Source organism: Triturus cristatus, chromosome 1_2 (genome assembly GCF_964204655.1).
Source record: "Triturus cristatus chromosome 1_2, aTriCri1.1, whole genome shotgun sequence".
Taxonomy (NCBI): Eukaryota; Metazoa; Chordata; class Amphibia; order Caudata; family Salamandridae; genus Triturus; species Triturus cristatus.
Genome location: NC_140580.1, coordinates 818,281,214 through 818,294,309, shown reverse-complemented (window position 1 = coordinate 818,294,309; position 13,096 = coordinate 818,281,214). Strand labels below are relative to the sequence as shown.

The 13,096-nt window shown below is 45.0% G+C and overlaps 1 protein-coding gene across 1 annotated transcript in view; it reads left to right on the top strand.

The window, feature by feature from the left end:
- NPHP4 (nephrocystin 4) overlaps window positions 1–13,096 on the top strand; it is a 969,441-nt gene that overhangs the window by 383,674 nt on the left and 572,671 nt on the right. The gene's annotated exons all lie outside the window — the stretch shown is intronic.

Sequence of the window (13,096 nt, the reverse complement as noted above, 5' to 3'; positions counted from 1 at the left end):
TACCATTTCTTCAAAATTTGCATAGTGAGGGCTTCGGCACCACCTTGAGGAGAATGGTTTATCACCTCATGCTATTGGCTGTTTAGATTCCACCTCTTATGAAATACTTGCTTTGCAGTGCTTGAGGGTCTATTTTACATTTCACAGATGCATTGTATACAGTGAGCAGTCGTTGTTTGTGTAGCAGGATTTTTAAATGCTTTAACCTGAACTCAAAATTCAAGCCAGATCTACATGTGCAAAACCGCCTGCCTGTCCTCCCTCGAGATAGTCCCATATTCTCCATTGACTGTAGGCAGTGCAAATATCGGATGAGAAAATAACTGATGCTTGGGGTTGGATAACGGGATCTATAAAATCAGATTAGGACTCATTGCAGATGGGACCAGACATTATCTTTTTTATGTCATATCCCAACATATTAAAATCCTCAGGTGTTCATGCTTTTCGTTTAGTGGATTTATTCATACTGTCTAGTTTAAAAATCTATTTTTACACTATACAATGTCCAGCTTTTACTAAATCTCTCACTATGATTAATGTTCTTGGGACGCTGTGATTAGGATCTTTTCATTTAACTGCAAGCTCGGTGTGTGCCTCGCGCCTACACACCGCCATTTCAGGAGAAACAGATAAACATGGAAGCGGCCGGAAAAAGATTCAGTTGGCAAAAACAAAAACAGATAATTGCAAAGATAGACATAAATATATTGCTAAGGTACATGTAGTTGACGGATGGTGCCTTCGATAGGATCATCAGTGTGGCACCTCGCATGTAAAATGCCACCTACCGCTCAGAGGAGCAGACAAGTCGACAATGAGGAGTACAACCTGTAGGCCTGTGTACAACGATTGTGGCCAGCACACAGTTCAAGATGCAGAGGCTAAGCAGCACAAAAACCACATCCTAAAGCCAGAGGGACTTGTGCTACTTTTATGTAGTATGATTCCCAGAGAGAGGGAATCAAAGAACATATGATTACTTATCCAGCATGGGTTAGTCATGTTCATTTGGATGACTACGGTATACCAAGTATTATCTTCAGTAATAGGTATTTTTCCTCAAGAGAACGGTGCATATTGAGCTTACTGAATAAATGGGATTTTCCTGTGTATGATCCTGGCAAAAGTAATTTACTAATTAATTGCAGACCAACATTGTAACGCATTTAGTGGGAGGGCTTATTTCAGCTAATCATCTTTTACGGATTCATCATCAGGATGGATCATTGGGCTTAATCACTAAAAACAGGGCTTTGTTAAAAAGTCCATCAGCACATATTTACATGAGAGTTTGCATTTTTTTCATTAGTTAGTTATTAAATACTTTATTAAATATGATTTTAAATAAGAGAATATCGAGTTACGTTAATAGAAGCGGTGCACATACCTGAGTCCTAAATTTATGGTGCAGAAATGGTAATTTGATCTAGAACTTGTCTGCAGGTAGAGCACATATAGTTCACATATCACCACCAATACATATCTAATTATGGACAGCATATATTGCACATATTAACTCCACTGAGTACCTTCCATTTTGTTTGCTCTATAGTTACGCACCGTCACTCTAAAATGATCTTCACAGAGTAGGGCTCTGCTTTGAATGAATTTTGGTGTGTTCTGTTAAATGTAGAGAATATACTCAGGCCCTCATTACTAGTGGTCCCACAAGGTTGATCTTGTCATGGCCACATTCTGAGTAGACCAATGTTTTCACGCCTGGGATTATCTGGTCCGAAAATACCCTGGGTATTCCAGACACAAAGACCCGGAGCCTTATGAGGTGCTGTAGGCAGCTTCTGCATCCAGTCCCCATCCACCCTTTTCATACAAAAAAGATGCGCTGCAAATTCTTCCCCGAGCCTTCCCTCACTTACCCTACCCTCTCCCCACCAACCACACCCTCCACAAAACAGCCACCGCTCACATTTACCATTCCCTCACTTACCCTACCCTCTCCCCACCAACCACACCCTCCTCAAAACAGCCACCGCTCACATTTACCATAGGCACGGGGCTTTGGGACCATTATTTCCTCCAGAAGGAGGAAACCATGTAGAATTGTATCTGGTATTCGGAGGTTTGCTTGTTACTCTGCACTCCCGGCCCCCCGCTATGCCTGTACATAAATCTGGGGGAACTGTTAATAAGGGCCTTAGTAGGGTATTGCTTATCATGTGGCTAAAGAAATAGTGTTGTGGGATTTTGAATATTTGCTGCCCTCGTGGATTTGTTGTGGGATCTGGGTGACAGCACAATCCTCAAATGCACAAGGAAAACCCAGTTAGTCTTATGCACAGGCGACCACCATGGTGCAGCAAGACTGTCAAAGGCCCCTTATCATGTCTTGCACGAGAATCTGACATTCTGGATTTTTTGGCCTGCACTGTCAAAGGCCCCTTATCATGTCTTGCACGAGAATCTGACATTCTGGATTTTTTGGCCTGCAGCACCTTGCGTTCTTGAGCATCTAGTTTAAAAAACGTACGCATTAATGCCGGTGTGTCTGGAAGTTCGGCACTGGCTAAAGGCTCCACACTGCAAAGAGACTCTTGCTAGATGTATACAGTAGCTCTTGACGTCTTTCTTGCACGTGCTTATATGGGTGTTTTTTAATTCATGGTTTGAAGTTTGTGAAAATATTCCAAACAGCTTTCTGTTTGTATAATGGCAATCAGTGGGCATTCTTGAGGCATTGTTTTTTGTGTCAACCTTCTGAGATCTGGCTTGGTCTTCTCTGTGTTCATTTCAAACAAGTCTACGCCATGACATGAACTCTGGCACCGACAGGGTGTGTGAAAATACTTTATCATCCAATGAACAGTTTTCGCGAAACGTCTTCTGTAAATTGGATATTGCGTATTAGAGAAGGTGGTTTGGGGTCAGGAATGTCCCCTGCATGGTTTACAGTCATGTTCCCCAGCCCAACTGCATGTCTGTTTTTTGACTTTGGCCCTAACTTTACACTGATCTTGTGTGTTAGCAGAGGCCTAGCCTGTTTCTTGACATTTCTGTTACCTGTCTTGGACCTCTATGGGCGCACCAAGCAGGCTCTTATTTTCCTGGCAGTGAACTGCTGTCCCTGTCACAGGTTTAACACATATAGCTGTGGGAACAGCATCCCATAGTTTGTGAATCCATAGTTGTGATCAGACCATTTTATCTGTATCACTAGAGTGGAGGCCTACAGGCTCAGTTGTCTGAAATTCCACTTCTGTGTGCTAATCCAGATCCTTGCGCAAGCATCACAAGTATATGTCATGCATCAGTGGCTTAACATAGGCCCCCGCAGCCCCCATGGTGCAGGGAGGGCCCAGGCTCCAAGGGGCCCCCATAGCACAGTACCCTGGCTGGATAGCTCCTGATTGAGTCTGAAGAGGGCCCGTCCATGTACCTCCCGGGGGCCCTAAAGTTTTGTTATGGTGCTGTTGTGCAAGTTTGAGTACTTGGCCTGCGAGGTACATGCATTTTGTATATCAGTGAAACCTGAGTAATAGATAAATAGGATTTATTTTTGTGCCCCCTGTCCTGGCTGTGTGCACAAGATGGAGGTAAGGTTGCTTTCTCACCAAACAGTAATGGATATCACGCAGTGGTATGAAGGGGGCCGTCTGTCGGCCGGGGATCTATATGCAAATGGAACTTTTTTGATGTTCCAAGAGGCAAAAGATTGGTATCCGGTTGCAGATGGGAAGTAGAATCTCACACATTGGCATTAATTCTGCACCCTATTTCCACCAGAGGGTTGATTTTGTGTCTGTCTAAATTTCTAAAGGCAGACCGTACTATTGAGCTTTCTCAAATTGAAGATAAATGGGAGGCTGATCTACCCGCCCCACTTACAGAGGATGAGTGGATGAGGGCATTTGCACAGGTTCGCGAAGTACCTAGTAACACCAGATTTAATTGACTAAATTTTTTACTTACACCGCGCATATTTGACGCCCCAGCGATTGGCACTCTTTAATCCTGGCAGAACAGCACCATGTCCCTGGTGGAGTTCAGATCCGGCCACTTTCCTCTATATGGTCTGGAGTTGCCCCCGTCTCCGAGTGTATTAGGACTGAGTGAGACGGGAGATAGATGCAGCCATAGCACTGCATGTTGAAGCCTCCCTAAAGCATTGTCTTCTGGGAGTACTACCAGTTCCTAAAAAAGGGACGCGCTTGAGGCACAAATTTGCGCTTCTAGACCTGATTGTGGCGAAACGCAGAATTGCAATTACCTGGACTCATTACACATCCCCCAATATAGATAAATGGAGGGCAGACATGCAGGAGTGGGGTGTAGCGGAAGAAGTTCATTTAAAAATGGTCTCTACAGATGAGAATGCAGAGAGAGATCTGGGTGAGTGGAAGCATATGTTAGAAGCCCTACACTCGGGGGCTACCCAACCCCTCAGTCAAGGAGGACACACCAGATAGCCCACCACATACACACAGTTTATATAATGCAGATGCCCCTCACTCACCCCCTGCACATACATGGGCAAAATGAAGTCCCGACTGAATAATTTTGCCCTGTATAGGGTTTTCGCTCTGAGTGCCTGACCCCCAAGCTCTAGAATAATCTTTATTGTCCACATAAGATGACACTGGACTGGTCGCTGCCACCTACCCCCTCTTTTCTCTGTTATTGTTCTCATAAATTTCTTTCTCCTCATCTTATATATAAAATTATAGTGTTGTTACTGTTTATTAGAGTCCCAATTGTTGCAAGAGGCTCCCAGTGCACCTAAGTGAAAGTAATTGGAAAAAATGTATGCTACATAAATGAAACATTGAGATTTATTGTGTCTATATATAGATAGCTCAGAGCTGAGATGTCTGACAAAATATGGGATGTAACATTGCTGTGAGTTTTATGTGCAACATTATCAATAAAGATACGTTTAAAATAAAAAGGTTGTTTTCTCAGACAGTGGAAGTTTATTGCTGACATTCCTGAAGCTGGAGAGAGGAGACATAAACACTGAGGTGGGAAGAGATTTGGCAGCAATCCTTTAGAAATTCATTTAGACTTTGGCTTAGAGAAGCTGCTGATTAAGCTTTCCTATAACACGGTAACCATTTGTATAATGGTGAGGGTGAAGGGCTAGTTTCAGTCTTTATTGTTCAAGGTGGAACGGACCCCTTAGGTGAAACCAGCATTTGCATGAAATTAATGAGTGAAATTATATTTCTATGATGCAACTGTTACCTAAAGGGATCCAGCCTTTTCTGTTTCCTCTGCTCATTCTTCAGTGTGGCTGATTATAGTCCGGTGCAGAAAGTTCAACCACTTTGTACCTCTGTTATGGGTGCTGCAAGCTGGCGACAGCCATGCTCTGATGAGCATTTGCAAATGCTGTATTTGGAGACCAGCCTGGAGAGGACACTTGCAAGGAGAACCTCCCGAAATTGCGTCTGGAAGTGGGAACTGTGGATACGCATCTCCTGTCTGTCTTGGGAGTATAAAAGTGCGACCCCCTAACCCACTTCTTCTAGCTCCAGCTTCTTTATGACAACGAAGGGAGTGCCATACCATATACTCAGAGGTCTGCTCTGCAACCAGGACTGGTGTCTGCTTAACAGCCAGCTTCCCAGGGTGAGGGGATATGCCTTAAAGTCTTGCCTTGCTGGAAAAACTGTTCATCAGACTTGAGGTGCCTAGAAGCCAATGTGCCTGCTGAGAGAACGAATGAGCCTAACAACCCTGCAGGAGGTGTAACTGTCAAGAAAGAGTCAGAAGCAGTGAGACCCTGGTGGTGATGGGGTATACTGGAGGAAGGAGGACAGAGGAGAACGATCTGCGTGGCCCAAGTGTGGGAGTGATACAGAATGTCCTGGTTGCAGTTCCAGGTGGAAACGCGGAATCACAGCTGCTCAGTGCTGCTATGCCAAGAACTGCAACTGAAGCCGCACTGACCCACAGAAGTGAGACCGTGGCTCATCTTGTGCCACTGTGACCCAAAGAAATACAACCGTGGCTCATCATGTACCGCTGTCACCCAAAGAAGAGCAATTGTGGCTCATATGTGCTGCTGGGTTCTAAAGAACTGTAACCACCGCTAATACTTTCCACTGAGACCATGAGACTTTTAGACCAAGGGAAGGTGGGAACCCTGAGGGAAGAGAATAGGATAACAGATTGAGGCCTAGGGAGCTCAGCACTAAGTTCTCTAAATTGTGACTGCTCATTATTACTTGTGTAGCATTTAGTTTTAGTGAGTATTAAAGTACTTTTCTTTGTCAAAGTAAAGCACTGGGTTGGAAAATCAGATATTGCCTGCTGTGTGACTGTTGATTTCTGATCTCGAATATCATACTATATTTCCCTGAGAAGATTGAGACTGTTCGCCATCACTACTGCTGAGAGTCCAATGTGAGGCAATTGGCCTCAACCCCAACAGTTAAAGCCCAGTACCCTCTGCTTGCCCATGGCCCCGTGGACGGGGTCTGGTAGGAAGTCAGGGAGAAACAGTGATAAGTGCTTGCAATATGCATATTCACTGTCTGATGAAAAATGAAATGGTATATTGATTTATGGTGTTATTTAGGACACTCCCTGGTTCCCTGGAGAGTGATAGGTAATTGCCTATTCCACTCTGGTGAACCATCCGCCCTATTAAGAGATCCCCATCTCCCTGGTGGGGATCTCTGTGTTTGAAGGGACCAGCAGTGGCTCATTTCAACGCACTGGTGGTTTGCCCAGCAAGCTCCATTTTTAAAGTGTCCGCTAAGTGGACTTTTTATGTTTAGGGATAAAATAATCACAGCAGGGGTTTTCTTTCGATAAAGGAACAACAACTGGTCTAGATGGGTAATGTTTTTTTTCCCCTGTGGGTCAGGCCAGTCTACATTTTCCCTGCCCCTAGGGGCCATTCCTGATATGATGGGTACAGGTTGGGAAAATCAGTGATGATTGCCATGCCTTACATAAGGCAGGGCGACTGTATTTAAGACCTGTTGGTCCTGTGTGCTGACAGACTGCTCGGTCAGGGGTTTCCACTGGCGAAGCTGGCTGTGGCTCCACAACAGTAAATCAACAGTTCCCCCTCCTCTAAATGGGGTGGGCCAACGGTGAGTTTGACGGGGCTATCAACAGCTACTTTATGTTGATCTTATCACTTCCCCAAACCCTGAAAGAAGTCATTCGTTTTCAATCACTTTTCTGTAGATGACAACTGAATGACAAACGTTTAGTGTTTTTCAAACCTTACCTTCTAGTCAGTTCTGCTCTGGGACACAGCAGCAAGCCAGAGGCAAGAGAAATGTAAATTACTCTCTCAACACTTGTTGTGTTGCAGTCACAGGATGGAATGCAAGATGGATATGGCTGTGTTAAAGGTACTGAGGCTGTCCTCCTACTGCTTCAGGGCAGCTTCACTGCAATTTTCCCATTACTCTTTATTAGCATGTCTGAGGTACAAATGTTTACCTAAAGCTGAGGTGTGCAACCCAAAATCCCTACTGCTGTTTCCTCCCTTCTGTCACCCCTCTTTGTGCACCTCCTAATGCCCGATGTTCCCAGCAAGTATGATCATTTGAAGGATATCCAGCCAAGGTTGCTCGAGGCTTCCCAGTCCTCCTTTGGGTGAGGGACAGGTTCACACAATAGGATCTTTGCAGCCAGAACTCTTATACAGACCGCCCATATGAAACCCTATTAAAATAGGTAGCGATGTGTCAGACTCCGCTGGCATCCACATTCTGTTCTGGGAAGGCTAATGTCCAACCCTTCTCATGCAAATCTGGTAGAGTTTCACTACTCCTTCTTAACGCTAGCAGAGTGACAGTCTTTGACAGTGAAAATGTAGACCTGAGCTGTGAGGTTTGGTGGAGATGGGCTTTTCACCTGTACTGTGGTTTGCAGGTAGCTCACAGTGCCAGACTCAGTGCATTCGCATAATTCTTTTTCATTTACTCTTTTATTCCTGGAGTGTTTGTGCTTTTATTGTGGGAAGATTTTCACTTGTCAGATCTAGAATTTTGGGGTAAATTATTCACTAAGGCTGATTGCTTAATTTAATGTGATGCCTGTGCTGGTAAGGTGGGCAAAGGTTTTGATCACTGTGGCTGTCTGTAACCTGGTCATCTTGGAGCCATGCCAGGTATGTATAAAATTAATGTATGGTGCTCCTTTAGCCCCCAAGTCAGAACTGCAGATTCCACCAAATATATGGCTCTAGTAGGGACTCATCTTAATTGGTTGGGGGTTGATATATTCCTTTCACTCAGTTACTGGATCGTCCGGCCACCTTTGTGGTGCAGTTTAATGAAAATCACATCAACAAACCTGGTGGGATTGGGTAAATTTCTTAACAAAGCCAAGTAGTCATCCTTAATGCCAAGGATATCCATGATGTTCTTGGGTATGTTTATCAGCCAGAGCCTTACTATCACCTTCAGAAGAAAGAATCAATATGCTTATCTTGCTAGCAGATACCATAGCTCTATGAAAGAGCGGAGAGTGAGAAAATGCAAGGTCTTTCGAAGGTCCATGTTGCTGTGTATTCAGGACTATCATCTTTGGATGAGTGGTTTGGGAGAAGTTGATATCTCAATGGCAGCAGTTAAAATATCAGTGAGGTGACAACATCCAAATAACAGAATATGCAAAGAAAGCTCTACTGTGGTGACAAAGTAGACAAAGCCTTGCAACCAGAGCACTCTCTGCTGTTCTTGACAACAGGTTTGCCATTGGGAGGCTGGGGTGCACATAGGCAAGAGTTAGGGGTATGTGAATGCTTGTTTCTGGAAAAGTCAAAACATATAAACATACTGCAGCTCAGAGCTGTCCGGTTCACAATTGCGATCTTAACCTGAATCAAAGGAAAGGAAGTCAGAATCTGAATGGATGATATGACATGCCTCTTCTACATCTGCAAGAAGGGCGGTATCAGATCCCGACTGCTATCTCTGGGTGGTCAGTAGGTATGCAATGGGGCGCGCAAGCATGCTGCATTAGTCCCAGTGGAATATGATCCCAGGTTCCAGAACAACCTGGCGGGCACACTCCACAGTTAAATATTAGGGTGCCATGAATGGGAGCTGGATGCCTGGCAGCTCAATATAGTTTTTCAATTCTGGGACATTTCCCAACTGGTTTTTATAGCTGAGAACCTGGCAGCTGAAGGTTTACTTTTTGGGACTTTGGACATCCCGGGCAACAACAGGCACATTTCAAAGATTTTGAGAGTGGAACAGACATCAAGACCTTGTACATTTAAATGGTAACGATTCTCTATACAGACTGATGTGCATCATTAACACCCAATTTTAGTCACACCTCATCAAGGTCTGCTGTTTCTACTTGAATTATATTATTGAGGGCTGTCCTGCTCAGTCATCAGAGTCCACCTTACAGAAGTATCAGGTGCATAAGATGTAGCACGTAGAAGCTGACGATGCAGGAAAGATACGAATGTGACTTTGTATGAGTTAACGTATCTAGATCTGAGCTTACAGCCCTGAGAGGTGTTGATAGTATGATTGCCAATACTTAGAGTGAGATAATTGTCATATTTACTGGATACCGTTTCTTTATTTCTTCATGTCCGCCTATTCCACCTGTGTTGGTCAGTCTGATCTGAGGGAAACATCAGAAGCCTAGATTGCAGATGCTTCAGTAAGGGCAGCCCTCAGTGTGCTAAGGAGGTGCAAGAGTCCAGGGTTGGACAGACTTCCCGTAGAAGTTTACTCGCATATGGGAGACTTCATGTACGTGGCTCTTTATCTGTGTTACTCAGATAAAGCTGATTGGCTTTACAATTGCTGCGAGTGAGCTCATAGCAGTGGTCATCCCTAAACCTGATTCTTTGGAGAGAACGTTGTCCTGTCTCTTGTTTTTGTTAAATTTGAATTACAAAATCCTTGGAAACTCCTGGCCAGAAGGCTACTTCCACTGTTGATGCTTTGTACACACTTGTGCCAGGTGGCCTTGTCCTGAATCACAGTAAATTCCCTAATCTTTGACATTTGTTCCACATGACAGTAAGCCTGTCGGCTGGTAGCCCCGTCTCTGCGGTAGCATGTGACAACATGGAGAAAGCTTCGATTTTAGGGTTTTTACAGGTTGTAATTGGGTTCATGAAATGTATCTTGGCGATGATTAGCAGGATTTCCTATTATGCATGCAGACTGGGCAGCACAAGTTCAAACAGGTATGTTAATATTATCCCAGTGGAAAATTGAAACTGCACAAAGCAGAACTGCCTCTCTTTGCTGTTGTTGTTCGCAATGGCTGGGGAACGGCTGGCTTGTTATTTCCCGAAGGGGCTTTTACCCAAATGGCTGAATCTGGAGGCGAGCCAGCATCTTACCTCTGTGAACGAAGTCGATCTTTTGCCTTATGACGGATCTTCCCCGTGATGAAAATGGTGGATTCTTTTGTCTTCCATTCAGGGATGTACATCAACTGGGATGAGTCATGCTTATTCCCTTTGAGATAAGCAGGCTTTGAAACTGGATGTCTGTGATCACAGCCACTACAATAGGCCCATAACACTTTTAAATATTTTAAACTGGGGAGTTTTGGTGTGCCTCTCTGATGCAGAACTTATTGAAGGGATTTTACACAAGTAAATAACACCTACTGTATACTTTTGTAAACCTTCTGGTTGTTCCCAGCCATTATTCATTCATTTCAGCACCCTAGAATGAGGCCTTATCTGAAATGATGATAGATAGAAATTGGGTCTCAGCAGAATACATCTGCAGCTTATGGAGGGCATTTTGGGTGTTCCAGATTTTGAATCTTATTACCTGGATATGCAGTTGCAAAATGTCACAGGATGGATGGCGGAGGAAAGCATTTTTCAGGTGTTTTAAAGTGTAATGTGACCAATGACCCTGATGAAAATCTTGGGACGGTCCCATCTGTCATCCAGTCTCTAAGATAAAGGCAGTGGCACAATACTGCTGAAAGCCGTGCTGAAAGGGACTCGGGTCTGCTGAATTCACGGATGCAGCTTGGCATCCAGATAGTAAAATGTGGTCCTATAAAAAGGGATTTTGTCCAAATGTGATTTGTTGACTTGAGAATCTTTTACAACTTCAGGGAATCTTACAATAAAACAGTAGGCCAGTTCCTGTCTTCTGATCTGCTCTTACCATGGAATAATGAGAAACAGGAACCAGAAACACATAGGCACCCGGGCCAGGCACCCTGGGCACCAGTGAGAGTGTTCACAGGGACATACAGGGCTTGTGCATAGTGTCATTAAGTCATGTGAGGGAATGTGTCCTGCAATCCATGGTTCAAATTGGACAGGTCCATTATCTGACGCTTGTATACTGTGCCTTTTCAACCATACTAGGAATGCAAAACAAGAAATGTGGTTTATGGACCTGGCTATCTTTTTGGCACAATGCAGGACTGTTGTGGCCTGCAAGTCAACATACCAAGGGCTGCCATGTTAGCTGATGGCTGATGACAAATCTATAACGCAGTTAAAGCCCAAGTTCTAGTTTCCTGGTTATGGACCTATGTACAGCAGCTATGTGGGCATCGACTCACACAGTCACCAAACACTATTGCCTGTATATATCAGCAAGAGCTGAGCCTCTAGTTGGACCAGAAGTGATGGTGAATTGCATGATAGAAGTGGCTAGGGATGGCTTCCGGTATTTGGGAATCTTTGTAACATCAGATCCGGCCCTTTTTCATAACCCCAACTTAGCCCCTGTGCTAGCCCGGTTGCGAGCGGATGTAAAGCACTGGAGGTCCCTGCCTCTGTCCCTAGTGGGCCACGCTGCTCTCTTGAAGATGCTGGCTCTCCCGCGCTTTTTATACATTCTCCAGAACTGCCCAAACCGTGTCCTAGATTCATATTTTAAAGCGGTGGAGAGTGAAGTCCGCACATTGCTGTGGGACGGCAGGGCCCCTCATGTTACAATGAAAAAGCTAACAAAAGGATGGTACGATGGGGGCATAGCCCTCCCGGACCTTAAGCTCTATTATTGGGCCTTGCAATTGGTAGTGGGGAACCACTGGATATACCGCCTCCCTAATGATCCGGCATATGTTCTGGACAGATACCAAACTGGCAGTTCAGGTTACTTAGGAGCACTGTATTCCAAAATCAGGAAACATAGATATTTTTGGCCCACCTCTCACACTATAGGAATCTGGCACCAGGTGAATTCTCGCCTAGGCTGGGCCAACATCCTCACAAAACTGACGCCACTGTGGCATGCCCAGAGAATGGGCACTCTATGTCACCAAAACACACAAGATGGTGGACGGAATGTTGCACATTGGCAAAACATTCACCCGCAGTCACAGATCTGGGTTTAATCCATCGTTATTTTGCTCACCACGCCACCCCAGTTCAAACATGGCCAAATGCAAATCAGTCTTGACCCTGTGCCTCATGGGAACAGTCCCCGAAACCGGTCCTAGGATGCTTGGTTCCAGTCCAGGGAGGACCTGGCTTGGCAGTTCGGGCTGGACTGTTCCCATGAGGCACAGGGTCAAGACTGATTTGCATATGGCTGGGTTCAAACTGGAATGGCATGGTGAGCAAAAAAACGATGGATTTAGGCCCAGATCTCTGTACTGGGGTGAATGTATGACATTGTTCTGCATTCTGTCCATCAACTGTTGTTTTTGCATTTGTCACCCCGAGTGGGACGGGTATGCTCAGACGTGAGTCCTGTGCTCTCCATGGAATCAAGCTATCCTGACTGAAGAGGGGTGAAACCCCGAAACCGGTCCTAGGATGCTTGGTTCCAGTCCTGGGAGGACCTGGCTTGGCAGTTCGGGCTGGACTGTTCCCATGAGGCACAGGGTCAAGACTGATTTGCATATGGCTGGGTTCAAACTGGAATGGCATGGTGAGCAAAAAAACTATGGATTTAGGCCCAGATCTCTGTACTGGGGTGAATGTATGACATTGTTTTGCATTCTGTCCATCAACTGTTGTTTTTGCATTTGTCACCCCGAGTGGGACGGGTATGCTCAGACGTGAGTCCTGTGCTTTCCATGCCACTGGAATCAAGCTATCCTGGCTGAAGAGGGGTGAAACCCCGAAACCGGTCCTAGGATGCTTGGTTCCAGTCCAGGGAGGACCTGGCTTGGCAGTTCGGGCTGGACAGTTCCCATGAGGCAC